We start from the raw sequence: 17,858 nt of genomic DNA on the forward strand, positions 1-17,858 counted from the left end.
TTGGCACTGGGATAAAGATGGCCAATGTCTTTAATGCATTGCCCTGGTCTAAAGGGGACTGTGATGATTCATTTTATGTATCAACTTGACTAGGCCAAGGCCAAATATTATTCTGAGTGCGTCTGTGAGGTTATATCTGGAAGAAATTAACATTGGAATCAGTAGATTGAACAAAGCAAGTCACCCTTCCTAATTAAGGTGGGGCCTCATCCAATCATTTAAAGGTTTGAAGTGTTGTGAGAAGTGAAGAGGTTAATAAAGTCAGTAAGAAAATGAGGTGAGGGTGACATGAAGACTGGCCTGCAATAGTGATAGGATAGGAGAGGGGGCATTGAATATAAATGCTATTACACAGTTACATGTTTGGAAAAAGAAAAACGGAGAGAAAGAAGTGAAATAAAGACAACTCTGATATTTGAGCCATAAATGACTAAGAAAAATCAGTTTCCTTTGTGGTATTCATGGGATGAGTTTGTTTTAGGCCACATTACATTTTAATGGTTAGTAACGTATTTGTGGAGAGATATTAGACAGTCTGTTGAAAACGGTAAGGAGAAAATCTGGAGCCTATACAGTAATATAGACTGTATAGTAGATTTAGAATCTGCACAGATTAATATTTGACTATATGGAAGTAAGTGAAATCCCCACAGAAAAATGTATGAAGACAGAACAAATATCAGATAAATTCAACCTTGGCACTTCCTTTAAGGAAAGTAGGTATTAAAAGAAGGTGATCACTGAAGAAGTCCAGAACAAAGAATAAGGCAATCCAAAAAAGAGTTTTCAAAATCAGGAGAAAGGTTAACAACATCAGTTGCCACGGAGAGATCCAGATACATAGTGCTGAGGCAATCAGAAGGGCTTTTCCCCAGAATTGCAGGAAACCCTTGAGAGATCAATCTCAGCAGACTCATGATTGCAGAAGCTAGTATGCCTGGAGATATACCCCGTTTTCCCAAAAATAAGACCTAGCCGGACAATCAGCTCTAATGCATCATTTGGAGCAAAAATTAATATAAGACCCGGTCTTATTTTACTATAAGACCTGGTATAATATAATATAATATAATATAATATAATATAATATAATATAATATAATATAATGTAATGTAATATGATATAATATAATACTCGGTATTATAGTATATTTATTTTATTATATTATATATAATACTCAGTATTATAGTGTACATATTATATTATAATATATTATATTATATTGTGTTGTATTGTATTGTATTATATTATATTATATTATATTATATTATATTATATTATACCACGTCTCATAGTAAAATAAGACCGGGTCTTATATTAATTTTTGCTCTAAAAGACACATTAAAGCTGATTGTCCGGCTAGGTCATGTTTTCGTGGAAACATGGTAGGACATGAGTGGGTGTCAAAGTTTCTCAGTGCCATAGATTATTTTCAAGAGGTTTTGCAATGAAAAAATTCGGGGATCAATTGGAAATAATTTGAGGTATTGGAAGATTAAGATCAGGCTGGAAGAGGCTTGTGTATGTTTGTAGGCTGAGGACTGGCAATCAGCATTGTGAAGTAAATGGAATCGTACCTGAAACATGATTCTAGAGGTAGTAGAAAAGGATCAAATCAAGAAGGTTGCATAGGCTTTTAGGAGAGTAGTGGAGAGATGATTTTGGAGAAAAGAACCAAATGAAGTAAAATGAGAAACACTTCAAAGCTATTTGTAGTGAAAAGTAGTGAAGTTATAAGCACTCCTAAAATGGTCTTGTAGTTCAGTGACTAGAAGCAGCTTCACTGCTGATCCTAAGAAGGATGTGGAGAAAATCTGAGTTTGGAGGACAGCAGAATTGAAGTATAAAGGAAGCTGATCAGCAGTGAGGTCTCAGTGAAATTTGCAGTGGCTGCAGATAGGAAGGAATTTTCCCAAGGAAAGCTTAAATAGACCAGAGCCTTGGTAGACAATGTATGCAGTTAAGTGATATGTCAAAAAGAGAGCATGGGCTTTTGAGTCGGATAGATTTGAAATCAATACTTGATGCTCTGACTTAATTTATTATCAGTGTGACCTTGGTCAGTTTATATATTCATGCTGAGTTTCTGGTTTCTAATCTATAACCTAGGGATAATACGCCTACACTAGTGTGGTGGTTTTATTACCACAAAGGTAATGTGCATAAAAGGCTTACCAACCATAGTGCTTATCTAATACTTTGTCATCTTCAAGTGATGACAGTGTCTTGCTGTAACTGAAACACAATGGCTGTCTATTGTGAAAGCTTTCTTGTCTAAGGAGTTGGCAACAGGAGTGATTTAAGAAATGCAATCCTTTCCTGCTGCACTTAAGGACACACCACATTAATTATTGTTAATTGTGACTAACAGGAAATATTAAACTATAACCATTAAGTCCTTGTTGCCAATTTGGTTGTGTCTTAAAGGTTTAGACACTGATTAATACATCATAAAAATGAGTCTCATATTTGGCAGAAAACCCATTTCTGCAGGCATCAAGTTTCCTTTAGCTTAAAATTTGGTAATCTGTTGTCTGCCGATAATTCTGGTGAGGCACCTCTTTTTGCAAAGAAACATTTTAGTGTAATGCAGCTATATTCATTCATTTAAGTATTGTGTATGGCTGCTTTTACACTGCAATGGCTGAATAGTGCAGTTGGAACATAGATTGTATTGGTTTGCGAATATTAAAATACTGAATAGCTGGCCGTTTACAGAAAAGTTGGCTGACTCTGCTCTAGATAGTAAACTCATATTGCTAGTAAAATCGTTCCTGAATATCAGGTCACCATTGCAACAGTTAATATTTGTGTTTATTCATGAAGAATCTCCATCACTTTGTAGTGTGGTACATGGATTAGGTTGTTCATTCATCTGGAAGTTTATATAAATATTTCATGTCCTTTTTCTACACTGTTTACTAAAGATCTGAGCATAAATATAGGCTCTGAAATTTTAGTATTGCTCCTATTTACTTTTTACTTACCATATTCAAAGAACAAAATGTTAACATTATATGTACAAACTTCAGAACTGCCAAGGGACTAACCAAAATGATGAGTTTACAAGTGAAATTTATATATCGCTAAGATAAAATTTCATTAGATATTAATAAAATAAAACATTAATGCCTATTAATGATGCTGAGTCCCCCATTCAAGTTGTAAACACAGAGTTCAAAATTCTAATAGATAAAAGTAGAAACAAAACACTTCCTATAGGAATTTTTATTTTTAATGAGATTTATGTTTCCAGAAGCATGTTAGGGACATGAAACACACCATCCTCTCTCCTCTTCCTTGCTCCTCCCAAGATAAACAACTGTTTGTTAAAAAGAATATGCTCTGGTGAGAAAAACAAGGCTGATTGCTTGTCCCACGAATAATGCAATAGAGCAAAGGCATCTAACAGGTACACAGAAGAGTTGCACAATAAATAACCCAAACCAAGTGCAATGTGTGTATGTGTACCTATAATAAAACAATGGATGGTCCTTTTAATCTAGTTCATATCTAACTGACAGATATTTCATTATGTCTTAATCACACGTGTAGTGATCTACAAATAACTACACAGTCTTTCTAAAACATTGGCTAAGAAGTCCCTTCAGCTAAATACTAGGATCACTGAAAGATTGTTTTTACTTACCCTTCAGTTGATGTCATTATTTAAAACCCTGGTGTATTCAGCTCCTGCACAGCTTCATACATAGTCTCTTCCTATCTCATGCTCCAATAAATATAACTCTATATTTCTTTCTCTGCTTTCAGTCAGTTTGGATAAATGAGGCCACATGCCTGCATTGTTTGTGCATGTATTCATGCAATGCAATGTACATTGGTTTTAATGGCACCTCCGTAACTGTTCTTTGAGTTAGTTGGATCTAACTTATTTCATGGATTGACCATAATGGATATCCTGGTGTGTAATGAAGAATTCTAAAGAGCAAAACATGTTTCATTGCAAAATGCCATACGCATATTTATCACTGCCTATTCACCTATGAAAATATAATGTTCCAATTCCTATATTATGGGAATGCCAGGATTCCATCATATGAAGGCAAATTTTATACAGATAAATATAAATAAATTGTTTTTAATTAAGTGAAGACTAAATAACATCATCTCTATTCCTGGTATGTGGTTTGTTTTTCCTGTTGAGCCGTGCTGGCTGAATCGTTGAGGCCTCTTTCTTCATTTAGAATCTTGCTTAAGTAATTTTTCTTTAATTTATGGGCATATCCATGTTACTGCCCCCAGATCTCATAACTGAATTGTAATTTAATTTCCTTTGGTTTGAGCTCTTTCTCCTTATAGAAGGTAAATTTTTAAAAAAGTAAAAATTTTATGTTTCTTATGTCACAAAAAAAAATGTGTGCCTGTTATTATATAAGAACCAATATGCTATCTCTATAATGTTTTTGGTATTCTTTATTTCTGACACTGTAATTTTAAATATTACTATTATTACATTTAAACCTCATTATAACTCCATGAACTAGATGATATATCTATTTTATAGGTAAGGGAAATGATGCTCGAATTATATATACAGTACAACGGCAATTTTGGGTACTATTAGACACACTGCTTCGAGTCACGCTATCACCCCAAACCCAAAGTGCACAGTTTTCATTTGATGGAGATAATTAAAAATGAACATGGATACAGAGAAGTCTGTAAGTTCAAGATGAATATTGATAAGTTAAATATGAGAGAATTTCACTTTATATCTTCAATGTTCACACTCTAAAGTAGAAATTAACATGATCTATAAATAATTAAAATGGTGGTGATAAAGATATAGATACTTAAAAGGAAATACAAACAGGTATAATTGCACCTTGGGAAGAGGGCGGCCTGCTCTTAGCCCTATGCTTCACTGGCTCCCCTCAGTGTCTGGAACCAAGCAAGGCTGATAGTCCAAACCGGATCTTGTTCCCCATGTGAGCTACTTGCAATAAGAGTCTACCTGATAATCTTCTGTTTCCCTCTGGTGGTATGGAATAGTTGGCACTAGCAAAGCTATCAGTGTAGTGTTCCCTGGGACACTGGCACCCCAGAAGGTCACCTCATCTCAGGCCAGCTCATGTCAGGCAGTTCCCCAGGACTAAGATGGTCTCTCCAAGGGCTTCTAAAGATCGTTGCTCAGTAATGACAACAGGCCCTTCCAATTACTAGGTTTTCTTTCTCTTTTACTTCCAATCAGTGTGATGACATATGCTACCCTGGGCTAGTTTTATGCTATGTTGAACAAGAGGCAGGTATTCCTTGTGCCATTGAGACTGTTCTTCTTACTCTGCCACGGTCTTCACCCATCCTCTTAGCTGATAGTAAGGTGGAAAGTCAAAGGTGAGGCCAACACAGGAAACAATTACATTCTAGGAATTCAAGGATTATGTTATAATGAGTCCAGAAAAAATCATGGGTGGAAGATATACTGTTCTATATGTATTCCCTGAAATTCCAAACAGCAAATTTAACCTGTCCAGGAAAAATAAAATAAAATAAAGATATTTCCCGTTTTTTTACCTAATCTAAGAAAAAATGCATTCACTGTTGTCATTACCAAATCACAGACACAAACTTTGAGAGATTCATTGGAAGCCAATATTCATGGACAATGGATGAGTAATGATATACGCATCATTAAATAAGTGGCATGAGAGGACGTCGGAGACCAAAAGATCTACAGTTGGCCCCAGAACAACATGGATTTAGACTGTGCTAGTCCATGTTTTTTTAAATAAAAACATAGATTTGGACTGTGCTGTGGATTTTTTTTTAAATAAAAACACTCGACCTGACCTTTCTTATCTCTGGATTTTGCATCTCATGGATTCAATCAAGCTCAGATTGAAAACAGTATTTTCCATCCACGGTGGGAAATCCACAGTGTGGAATCCACAGTTGGGAATGTAAAAACATTGTTTTGGATCTGGATTGGTTGAATCTATGGATTTGAAGTGCCGACTACTGCAGAGTAAAAAGTTACTTTAGGATTTTTGGACTGCAGGGAAGACCAGAGACCCTAACACCCCATGTTGTACAAGGCTCAACTGTATATTTCCATACAGGTTTAAAGAGCTATTGTGAATAATAATATCAGTGCTACTTTTTTCTTGTGACAGAACATGTACAATTAGCCAGTAATGGTACATTTGACATTAAAGAACACAGAAATGGTTCCTGGACTTGAAAAGGTCCTTATGCTGGCCATAACTTTACAGAGTTCAAATTTGTTAGTCCAATGGTTACTTTTCTAGTTTTAAATAGGGGATTTCATTTTAATAGTGTGATTTCCTTCCACATATGGAGACTGTGATTCATTTTCTTTAACAGAAAGTCTTTCTATGTTCTCTGGTTGATTAAATTAACTTTGTTTTTGAAACAAAATTTAAAATTTTCTATGAGCATAAACATTTTCAAGTTAATAACTGTATATGCACTCTTTGGGCAGTAAGCAAGCACATTAATAATTTTTTACTACCGGTATTCTCTATCTTGTCTTTATCAACAATTTCATTGCACTTCAGATGAGTCCATGGCTTTTGTAGTACAGATTTTAATCAAATTGTTTATATAGACAGGGGCCCACAAAAATACCTGCCTGAAATCTGTATACCCAACGGATAGTTCTCTAACAAGTTGCTGTAGAGAATGATCATGAACACCAATAAAAATATTATTAAAAAGGTACTAAGAACATGGAGGTCCCAGTTGAGGTTAAAGGCCAGACATTTTTAATGTTGTTAACCTATAAAATTGTGAGCTGTTTTGTATCTGGATTTAGAATTATTTATGCTTAATTATTTTCTTATGTATCTGTTTGATTTTTCTTTTTTGTGTCCAATATTTATGCCTAATAGTAAAAGTTTTGGGTTGAGTGATATTCACATTTTCAGGATAGTGACACATTATTTGCAAGGAGCCTGTACCAGTTTATGCTTTTGATAGTACTATATAAATATTCAAATTCTTGCCCATCTTCTCAACATTGGCAATCTTTGTACTTCTTTTGATTAGTTGTAAATTATATCTCACTGTAGCCTTAATGTGCTTTAATCTCTTTACTAGTAAGTTTTGGAAGTATTAAATATATTTTAAAAGAGTTTCCTTTTTCTTAAACAAGTATTTTCAAGTATTTTTATAATATCCTTTCTTTTTCTAATTGTATTTTAGAGTTGTTTTATATAGTCTGTATAATTATATTTGTCATATCTATGACAAATACTACTCTGCAATCAGTGCTTTGTCTTTTAATTTTATGTCTCTTGATAAACGAAAGTTTTTAACTGTGTTTTAGAAATTGATCTTTGTATGGGTAGTATATCTTAATTCTTCTTTAATAAGTTCCTATCCCAAGTTAATAGTTTTTTTTTTCATATTTTGTCAAAAATGTATACTTTGATCTTTCACATTCATGTACTTAATGTACCTAAGATTGATTTTCACATATAGAGTGAGTTAAGGATATAGTGTGTTTTTTTTGTTTTGTTTTGTTTTGTTTTGTTTTAATTTGAGATCATCAGGTTTCTCAGTACAGCTTATTAAATAGTCTGTGGTTCCGTAATAGTTTTTCACATTTGCTCTTTTGTATATCAGGTTTGCATACGTGTGAGGGTACATATTTGTGTGTTTCAAAGCTCTTCTATTTTATTGATGAATCTTTCTTTCCCAAAGCCCATGTCTTACTGTTTTAAGTAATACTATATTCTGTCTCTTACTATTCAGTAGGATAAAACTGTCACCTGTTTACTTGTTTTAACTATCTCACCCTTTGTTCTTCCACATCATTCAGTATTCGATTTACAACTTCCATTAAAAGAATAAAAGAAAAAATATTATTTTGCCTGGAGTTATTTGTATTGACAAATTCTTAAAACTGATTCAGTAAACAAGATAACTCCCCACTTATTTAATTCTTTTTTTTTTTTTTTAAGTTTATAGGTTTAGCAAATGTTAGTAAAGTTAATGTTTCAGGGGTATGATTCTGTAATACATCATCTATATATAACATTGTGTGTTCAACACCCAGGGTCAGTTCTCTTTCTATCACCATATATTTGATGCCTTTTACCCTCATATACCACTCCCCTCCCTGCTTTTTTGCCCTCAAGTAACCACTGAACTATTGTTTGTGTCTACGAGTTTTTGTTTCTTCATTTGTTTGTCTTGTACTTTTCCTTGTTCCTTGTTGTCTGCACTTTTGTATACCACATATCAGTGACATCATATGGCAGTGTGGAGGTTCCTCAAAAAATTAAGAATGGAATTACCATATGACCTAGCAATCCATCTCCTGTGTATCTACCCCAAAAATATGAAAACATTTATCCATAAAGACATATGTGCTCCTATGTTCATTGCAACTTTATTTATGGTGGCCAAGACATGGAAACAACCAGAGTGTTCATCAATAGATGATTGGTTAAAGAAGTTGTGGTATATATACACAATAGAATACTATTCTGCCATAAGAAAAGATGAAAGAGTGCCATTTGTAACAACATGGATGGATCTTGAGATTATAATGCTAAGTGAAATAAGTCAGGCAGAAAAAGTAGAGAACCATAAGATTTCAATGATATGTGGTATATAAACCTGAAAACAACAAAAGAACAAGACAAACAAATGAAACAAAAACTCATAGACACAGACGATAGTTTAGTGGTTACCAGAGGGTAAGGGGGTAGGGGAGTGGTAGATGAGGGTAAAGGGTATCAAATATATGGTGATGGAAAGAGAACTGACTTGGTGAACACACAATGAGATATATAGATGAAGTATTACAGAATTGTACACCTGAAATCTATGTAACTTTACTAACAAATGTCACCCCAATAAACTTTAATTTAAAAAGAAAAAAAGAAAAAGTAGAGAAACTTATTTAATTTTTATTTAATGATTATTAAATAAGTTTTACAATTTCATTATTAAAGGTATTATACCTTCCTTGTTAAATTTATTTTTAAATATATGTAAAAATACTACAACATTAATTATTTTAAAATTGCACTTTTCAACCCTTGCAAATCATTTGCGATGCATTTATCTAAACATTATTTAGAAACCTTGCTAAAATTCTGTCTGTTGTCTCTTGTTCTTATCTTCTTACCATATTGAACTATATAGGATGTCCATTATGTCATTATATTAAACTAGAGCTCATTACATTTGTGAGAATCCAACCTTCAAAATTTCTTTGTAGTATAGGTTATGAGCTCTTTTCTGCAGTGATGGGTATTGTCATCTGGAAGGCATTACAGACCAAAATCCATTTTAATTCAAATTTGTATTTAAGGATTGATTATGATCCAAACAAATAATGTAAAAATAATGTAAATTAATTGCCCAAACTCAAATGACAGCATATCACTGAACATACATCCACAGAGGAGACTTTTTGTTTTAGTCAAAATCTCTAGAAAGAACAGTAAAGTGGCCCTGTTTTCTAGTTTAGCAAAAAAAAAAAAAAACTAGCAATTTTTTTTTTCTATAGGTATAAACCTCTCGGTGTTCAATTATTTATGCAGTGTTCTCCAATTCACCTCCAACTCTGTTCCAATTCAAAGCTTTCACCCACAGAAGACTTAGGATGCAAGCTTCTTAGATCCTTAACCAATCACTTGTCTACAATACTCACTTCTCTGTACCTGTCCATCAGCTTTGCTCTGCACTTTACAACATCTTTTACTTTATTTCAGATACATTCATTAATTTAAGAATGCATTTGCATGTTTTATCTCTGTGTGTTAAACATTTTTTTTAACTAACATGTTCACATACTGTAGTAAAATTTATCCTGCTCCATTTTATGGGAAATTCTTTTTTTTAGTGATACTTATGATAGTTATGATACTGTTATCTTCATTCAGACAGACCTCTTTTTTATCTTATTCTGTTGTTGCAACGACTTATCTCATATTTTGTTTTACTTCATCCATAGTCTTTTTAATTTTATTGAGTGAAGATACTTATGTCTCTTTAAGATGTGTCTTCCTTTCTTTCTTTAACACGTTGTTTTTCTTAATATGCTTTGTGAACAAAGTACTCCATTCTTATATATTCCTGATTCTTTCCCAGGACTTCCATTGTATTTTAAATACGGAGATGTCAAATCAGGACTATTATATATATATATATATATATATATATATATATATGTATATATGCATATTATATATACATATTATATATATATATATATATATATATATATATATATATTGCAAAAGGCATATATTCCTCTTTGATACATGAGTGACAGTTAAATGCACTAGGATCAGAAGTTAGAGAGCTGGTGACAATTATGTCCTTCAGTGTGTCCTTTAGTCAATGGATGCAGAGAGATTTCAAAGGACTGGAGAGTACTTGTAGGGGAAAACGTCTCAGTACATTTTTTTCTTTTTCCATCAATAACCAACTTTCCACAGCTGGCTTTTTGATTGAACTTCCTTCCCCCATAATATTCAGGTGCATCAGGAGAGAACTTGGCTGTTTGCAGATGTCCCAGTGGATCTCACAATGTGACTGCTTTTGAAAGTTGTGGAAACGGAACCTTTAAAAGAATTCTAAGTGCAGTCAGTGCTCAATAGATGTACCTTATTCAGTGGTCAATAGATATACCTTATTTTATCAATCTTTTAATTTAAGACAGTGGGATTTTTATCAGATTATTTTACCTGTATTCTTTCATAATATTTTTTTGGGGGAGGAATTATTACAAGTATCTTGGGATTGTTCTGGAAATAGGCACATGCCAAAATTTTGGCAGACTTCTCTCTGATCCCTTTTCTTACTGTCCAGCATTAATACAGATTTTACCTCTTTTTCAAATCCTTTTTCATTATGGTGGGAACATTGGAAACAAGATCTATGTGTGTGCCCTAGTTGCAATTTCTGCAGTGAATCCTTTTATCCAACTTCTGATGACTCCTGATATTAGTCTTGGGCTTTCTTACTTTAGCTGAAATGGCCTCATGAATTGTGCTCTTGCAGACAGTGCTTACTCTAAATAGTGCCTGGGATCTTGTTGAAGATAACTACTACCTGTTTTTTGACATTTTCTTCAGCTTACATTTTATTTCATGCCATTTGTTTTCATTGCTGTACATCTTTATTACTACCCCACAGTGAAGTAGGTAGGCTAATTATAAAGGGATTTATCTTTATGCCAGAAGCAGGTAGAAGAACACGAAAAAAGTGTATCTAATCTTTTGATATACCCTCTTTACTGATAAAATGGATGTCTGGTCTTACCGTTTTTTTTCACCAAAGAGCCTTAACTAAGTACGACATTTCTCCTGATTCTAGTGGTATCCTCTTTTATTCAAGTTCATGGTGCTGGTCCACTATGTTTTTAAACATTTATGTATTCCTAACTGATTTTAGTACTACTGATTTGTTTTTGTGATTGTTCCTCATGACAAAGTTAGGTATGATAGTCAATATTGATTATAAAAAAACAGAACTTTACCTTCATTACCTGACATCATACATACTCAACACAGGCACACGAACTCCTACACGTACAATTGTAAACACACATTAACATGCACATATCAGAAGTAATTAAAACATTTCCCAATACATTAAGGGTAAAATCAGTTTTATGAATTTAATAGTTGAAACAGTTATGTAAAACAATTAGTTGTATTTGCATTTGTTCTAAGTCAAATGCTTTAAAATAAGGCCAGTTGTCTTAGGAATTTGAACAAAGCAGCAGTAAACATTCTTTCACATACCTTTGTGCACCTATACAAAAGTGTGAGGTCGGAGGGATATTGGATGGGGGGAGGGGGGTTCACAGTGTGAGGGATATAAATGATGAACGTCTAAATATTACCCTGTCTTGTACACCTGAAACTAATAAAAAAAAAATCCCCCCCCCAAAAAAATAAAGTTTGTCTTATATACATAAAGGCGTGGAATGATGGGACGGAGATTACCTGCATTTTTACTTTTACTAGATATCGCCAAATGGTTCTTCAAAACAATTGTTATCAGTGTTCACTTCCAACACTATATGAAAGTTCACATTACCCCATGTCCTTGCTAATCATTGATAATTTCAGACACTCTAATAAAAAATGTTAATCTAACAGTGTGAAATGATATGTCATTGCTGTTTTTCTTTGTATTTCACTGATAATTGCTGATGTAAAGTCCCTTTTTATATGCTTATTGGAAATCTTGATTTTCTCTTCTGTAAATATTCAGCTTGTACCATTGTAAATTCAACATATTTTATTGCATATTAAAGTTCTTAATATAATCTACACTCTTAATTTTGCTCCATATGTTACAAATATCTTATCACAGTTATTGACCTTTACTTTTAGTTTGTGAAGTTTAATTTTGAGTACATGATTTCAATTTTAATTCAAATTTGGCATTATTTTGGTTTGCGTTTTTAATATTTCATTTAGAAAAAGGTTTTTTATTCTTGTTTCTTAGAAATGTTCTATATTTTAACATTTTTAAGCATTTATTTCTCTACACATCGGAAAGTTGCTTTTGTGCCTGATGTGATTTAGAAAATCAACTTTAATTTGTGCATCTGCGTAGCAAATTATTCCAGCATCACTTGTGATGGCATCTCTTCTCTATGTCAAGTTTTCTTACAGGTGTGCGTTTATGTCTCAGTTTTTTCTTACACTTTGTAGATCATTTGGGCTTAATTTGTTCTAGTAGCCATACAATCTTCTCTTCTGTAATTTTACAGTAATTGTTGATATCTGATAGGGGCAATTTATTTTCATTTTATCTTTGCAACATAGTCTATGCACTTCTTGGATTTTGCTCTTCCAAATGATTATTAGGATTAACAAGGCATGGACCTTAAAACTCTTTCTTGAAATATATATATATATTACATTTATATATATATATATATATATATATATATATAACTTCATAGAAACTATAGCATAGAAGCTATAGAAGATATATATGTATATATGTATATATATACGTATATATACATGTATATAGGTATATATACATATATACGTATATATATATACATATATGTATATACACACACATATATATATACATATATACATGTATATATATATGTGTATGTATATATATATGTATGTATGTATATATATCTTCTAGAGCTTTTTGGTCTAACTGTTATATTTCTGACATGATCTTACCTTATAATTGTTCTGCTTCCCTTTAACTTTGAAGACTTTAAATATATTTCTTATATGTGTTTTAGATTGTTATATTATTTCTAGTTCTTCATAAATACATTTTTCATTTTATTGCTGAGTTGTATTATGATATTTTGCTTCATCTTATGTTTTTTCCCCTGCTATGGGAGTCTAGTGTTTCAGGTTGTAAAAGAATCTCTTCAAGACAATTTTGTATTTCCTTAGCTGAGACTCTACTGGTTTCACCAGGGCCATACCAAGTTTTATGCTGATATCTTGTAATGGAGTGCCCATGTTATATATGTGCATGAATCTAAACCTCATATACATATGAGATCCACATTTGCCCTCTGCTTTCTCAAGGGTGACATCTTCTCTATCTATGGCCTCTGGAGAGCACCTGGCATTTATGTAGCTTCTCCGAGATGGTAGGCAGAGGCTTGTTCTAATTACCATTCCATAGATGAGACAGCCCTTTCTACATACCTGTTGCACACAAGTATGTCATTCCTAGTTCCTTCACTTCATGTAGGCTGAGGTCTGCATTCCCTTAATAATGCTGGGAATTTAAACCCTACTAACCATTCATGCCTTTGTCTGCTTCTGATAACATTCTAATTTATCAGCTCACCCTTCTCTTATTTTAAGGCTGGTACCTTTTTTAGTGTCAAGTTCCATTGACAACTGATCAGACAGAAGAGACATATTGTGTCAGTAATAATAGTGCTTAAATAAATAGTGCTTTAGGATTGATAATGTGTTTCCTTTACAGTTCTTCTAAAGGTTTTCTTAAACAAGATTTTCCTAAAGAATATGAAGCCATAATTCTGAAACTTCAGTTCTCTTTTTTTACTCAGCTTTCACAACATAACTATAAGTTATCAGTGATCCTAATAAAAAATAATCAAATATGTAAGTTACAGTGTTAAGTAATATCCATTTATCTAAGGAAGTTAAAATTATTCATGTACTATATTGTGTTAAACAGTATTTTAAAACACTCATTCATTGTGCTTGATTATATTTCTAATGATACCAAGGATATATATACTCATTGTTTTATGTGAAATACAATCGTTAGGAAATCCTTTTATTCTAGTAATTTTTCTCTTCTATGAAAGGGGATAGGAGCAAAATCTCTAAGCTCAAAAATTGCCTCACAAAATATAGCCATGTCCTAAGTCATGAAATTTTTGAATGTTACCTTGTATGACAAGAAAGGGGCTTTGTAGACATGATTAAATTAAGGATCTTTAAATGGAGAGATTATCCTTGATTATCTGTGCCAGCCCAAAGTGTAATCCCAGACTTATAAGTGAGAAGTATAGGGAGATTTCACAGACACACACACACACACACACACACACACACACACACACACACACACACACACACACACGGAGGAGGAAGAAATATGAAGGAAGAACCAGAGGTTTTAAAATGTTAGTCTTGAGAATTGGAATGATATGGGGACAAGACCATGCTTGCTGGCAGTTACTAGAAGTTAAAAGAAGCGAGGGAAGAATTCTTCCTAAGACCCTCTGACCAGAAGACAGCCTGCTGCCACCTTGATTTTAGCCCAGTCATAATGATTTCAGACTTCTGAGCATCATAGCAGTGAAAGAATGAGTGGCTTTAAGCCACTGCATTTGTGGTAATTTCACACCACAGTCAAAGGAAACTGATATAGATTTTGGTACATTTTACCCAAAATTTCTAATATAGTTCAAAGTATATACTGGCTTAGAATTTACTTTGAATTTTTTCTTATTTTAATGTTTTTTTAATCTTAAAGATTGTTTGACACGTAAGCTTTTATTAGTTACCAGTTGTCTTAATTTGTTTGGACTGCGATAACAAATTACCATAGACTGGCAGTATAAATAGCAAACGTTTATTTCTTAAAGTTTTAGGGGCCTGGATGTCCAAGACCTAGGTGCCAGCAGATTCAGATCCTGAGGAGAGCTCCCTCCCCGGTTTGCAGATGTTTTTTTCTTGTGTCCTCAAATGGCAGAGAGCCGAGAGAAGCAAGCTCTCTTACATCTCTTCTTACAATAATGCTGATCCCATCAGGAGGGCTCCACCTTCATAATCTAATCCCCTCCAAAATGACTCCCTCCCAGTATCACACTGGAGATTAAGATTTTAACATCTGAAAATTTGGGGGAACACAAACAGACAGTCCATAACACCAGAATAACAGAATGATAAAATAAGTTGATGATTTTACTTTCAGAAAATAATTTATCTCATAGGGATGATCAGACTAGCCTATTATTATCTATATTTTCCACTCATTTTTGTATGATAAAAATGATGATAATTACTTCTACATGTTCTGTTTCCCATTTAGTTATAATGGCTAATGTATAGATATTAATTTTAATAATATTATAATTCATTAAAAATAGAACTTCTAACATAGATAAAATTGACATCACACAGACACTCTATCTTGGAAACAAATCTAACCATGTGAAAACACGGACATAGTATTAGGGTACATCAACAGAAGAAATTGTGTTGGTTGTTATTAAGTAATATGTATTTCCTCATACTCTATTGTTTCAATGTGTGGCACTTGACAGAAAAATGACCAGACAACTGTGGTTATGTGCACATATTATTAAAGGCTATTTTCTTTTTTTTGAAGCACAATGAACTTGAGTAGGAATTAAGGACATACATTTCCAAGGACTTTCAAAAGATTCCTTCGAATCAGACTCAAGGCACATATTTTCTCATTTGTGTGGGCATCTCTTTAATGATCAATCCTGATATGTTACTCACATAGGGACATTTCAAACAGAAATGTAAGATGTGTTTTCAATAATATACTCCATTAAACCCAGGATGCTATTTATTTAAAATGTGTTATAGAGTTAGAGTGTAATATATCAGTAGGAAATGACATTTAGCTTAATGGAAAGAATTATGGATATGTGTCTTATACATATTAGCATAATTGCATATATGTCCTAGGTCAATCCACTGACAGGCTTAGAATCAAAAGCACCCCAGTAATAAGGAGTACCCCTAGTCCCCCGCTATTGGTTTTTAATACCATTCGTCAATCAAAGGAAATAGGGCCCCTGAACATATTGCTGAGTCAAGATGCAGAGACAGAGATTATATAAGTTTAGCATGAACTATCTAATGGTGGCAGAATGTGAGGGCCTGTTCAATAAAACAAACTATTGTGGTATGTCAAAAGGTCACAAAGCCAAGTGAAGGAGCTCACAAAAGCCAAAGCTGGAGCAATTTGAACAACACAATAAACAGTGTAGTATTGGATTATAACACAAAATACAAAATAAATATCCATGAATTCACATTGAGATGTACATGTATATAAATTACTGAATGAAGTAAATGAGTGAATGAATACAGAAACAAGCAAACAGATGGGAACATAGATAAGTCTTTCTTACAGAAGAATTTCAAATACATTTTGTAGATATAATAGTTTTTCCTCAATAGGTAGAGTTTAACTTCCAACCCCTGAGTAGGCTGTATTCAGTACCTTCTTCCAAAAGCAAAATATGGAAAGGAAGAACAAAAGTCATGGTGGGGACTTGCACCCTTAATACGAAATGATGAGAATGACACTATCTTTGTGGTCTTCCTTCAGTAATCAGTTGAATAAAATAAAAATAAAAAATAAAAAATTAGGCCTCCCATCTCCACTGCCCTCACCACCTGGCACAGTCATGGGGAAAAAAAAAATGAGGCAGGTTCCACTTGAGGGACATTCTGATCATTACCCTTCAAAACTCAAGGTCATCAAAAATAGAAAATCTGAGAATTTATCACTGTTTAGAGGTGGCTGAGAAGATATGAAAACTAAATTCAATGTGATATTCAGAACAGAAAAATGTATATTAGGAGAGAAACTAATGAAATCAGAATTATTCTGATCAGAAATCAAAATTCATCAATATTGGTTCATTTGAGTTCATGCATCACAAGTATTAAAAGTTGTTAACAATAAACCATTGAAATATAAAATGCTAACAGAAGGATAAATTGGATATGTGATATACAAGAAGGCTAAACTCTCTTTGCAGTTTTTAAGTAAATGGAAAATATTCTAAAATCAATGTATATTGGAAAAGATTTGACATTACATCTTTGTGTATATTTATCTTTCCAGCTCTGTTTGGCTCTGTTTGGGAATATATTCCATTTGGAACTCGATAACACCTTGGAGTTTTAAAGAATGCCAGCCTTCTTAAAGGTAGGTGACATTTAAATATCATCAAGACATACGCTCTTAACCTTTTATAAATACTTCAAAATTCAAATTCTTTTTAAAACTCTGTTACTTTTTAAAATATACATTTCATTAGAAATCAGAATATTCACATATTTATATGCTTACAGGTAAGTAGCTCACAACAACATGGCAAACCACGAAACTTAAGTAACCATTTATTTAGCAAGAATTCTATATTTTTAAGTGTCTCTATTTATTTTCTTGTTTCCTTTACACATAGATTTGAGAAGACCTAGTGGGTATGTGCATTCTAAAGACAGAAATTGATTTTCATTTTTTATATTATACTTTATGATACTTTGTCTACTTCCTCATAAATAATTACTGGGTATTATTTTTGTTAAATTGGTTGCATGTGTCTCATTTCAAAGGCAAACATCAGATGAAGCTCTGACGCAGGAAATAAAGGATG

At 33.0% G+C, this 17,858-nt stretch overlaps 1 protein-coding gene across 5 annotated transcripts in view; it reads left to right on the forward strand.

Moving 5' to 3' along the window:
• Positions 1 to 17,858, forward strand: part of CDH12 (cadherin 12) — an 880,529-nt gene that overhangs the window by 278,967 nt on the left and 583,704 nt on the right. For all 5 annotated transcript variants that reach the window (XM_081053550.1, XM_081053549.1, XM_081053551.1 and 2 more), the window contains exon 2: positions 17,324 to 17,407. The gene's annotated coding sequence lies outside the window, so the exon portion shown is untranslated. The remainder of the gene's footprint in view (positions 1 to 17,323; positions 17,408 to 17,858) is intronic.

Source organism: Rhinolophus hipposideros (assembly GCF_964194185.1).
Source record: "Rhinolophus hipposideros genome assembly, chromosome: 7".
Lineage (NCBI taxonomy): Eukaryota > Metazoa > Chordata > Mammalia > Chiroptera > Rhinolophidae > Rhinolophus > Rhinolophus hipposideros.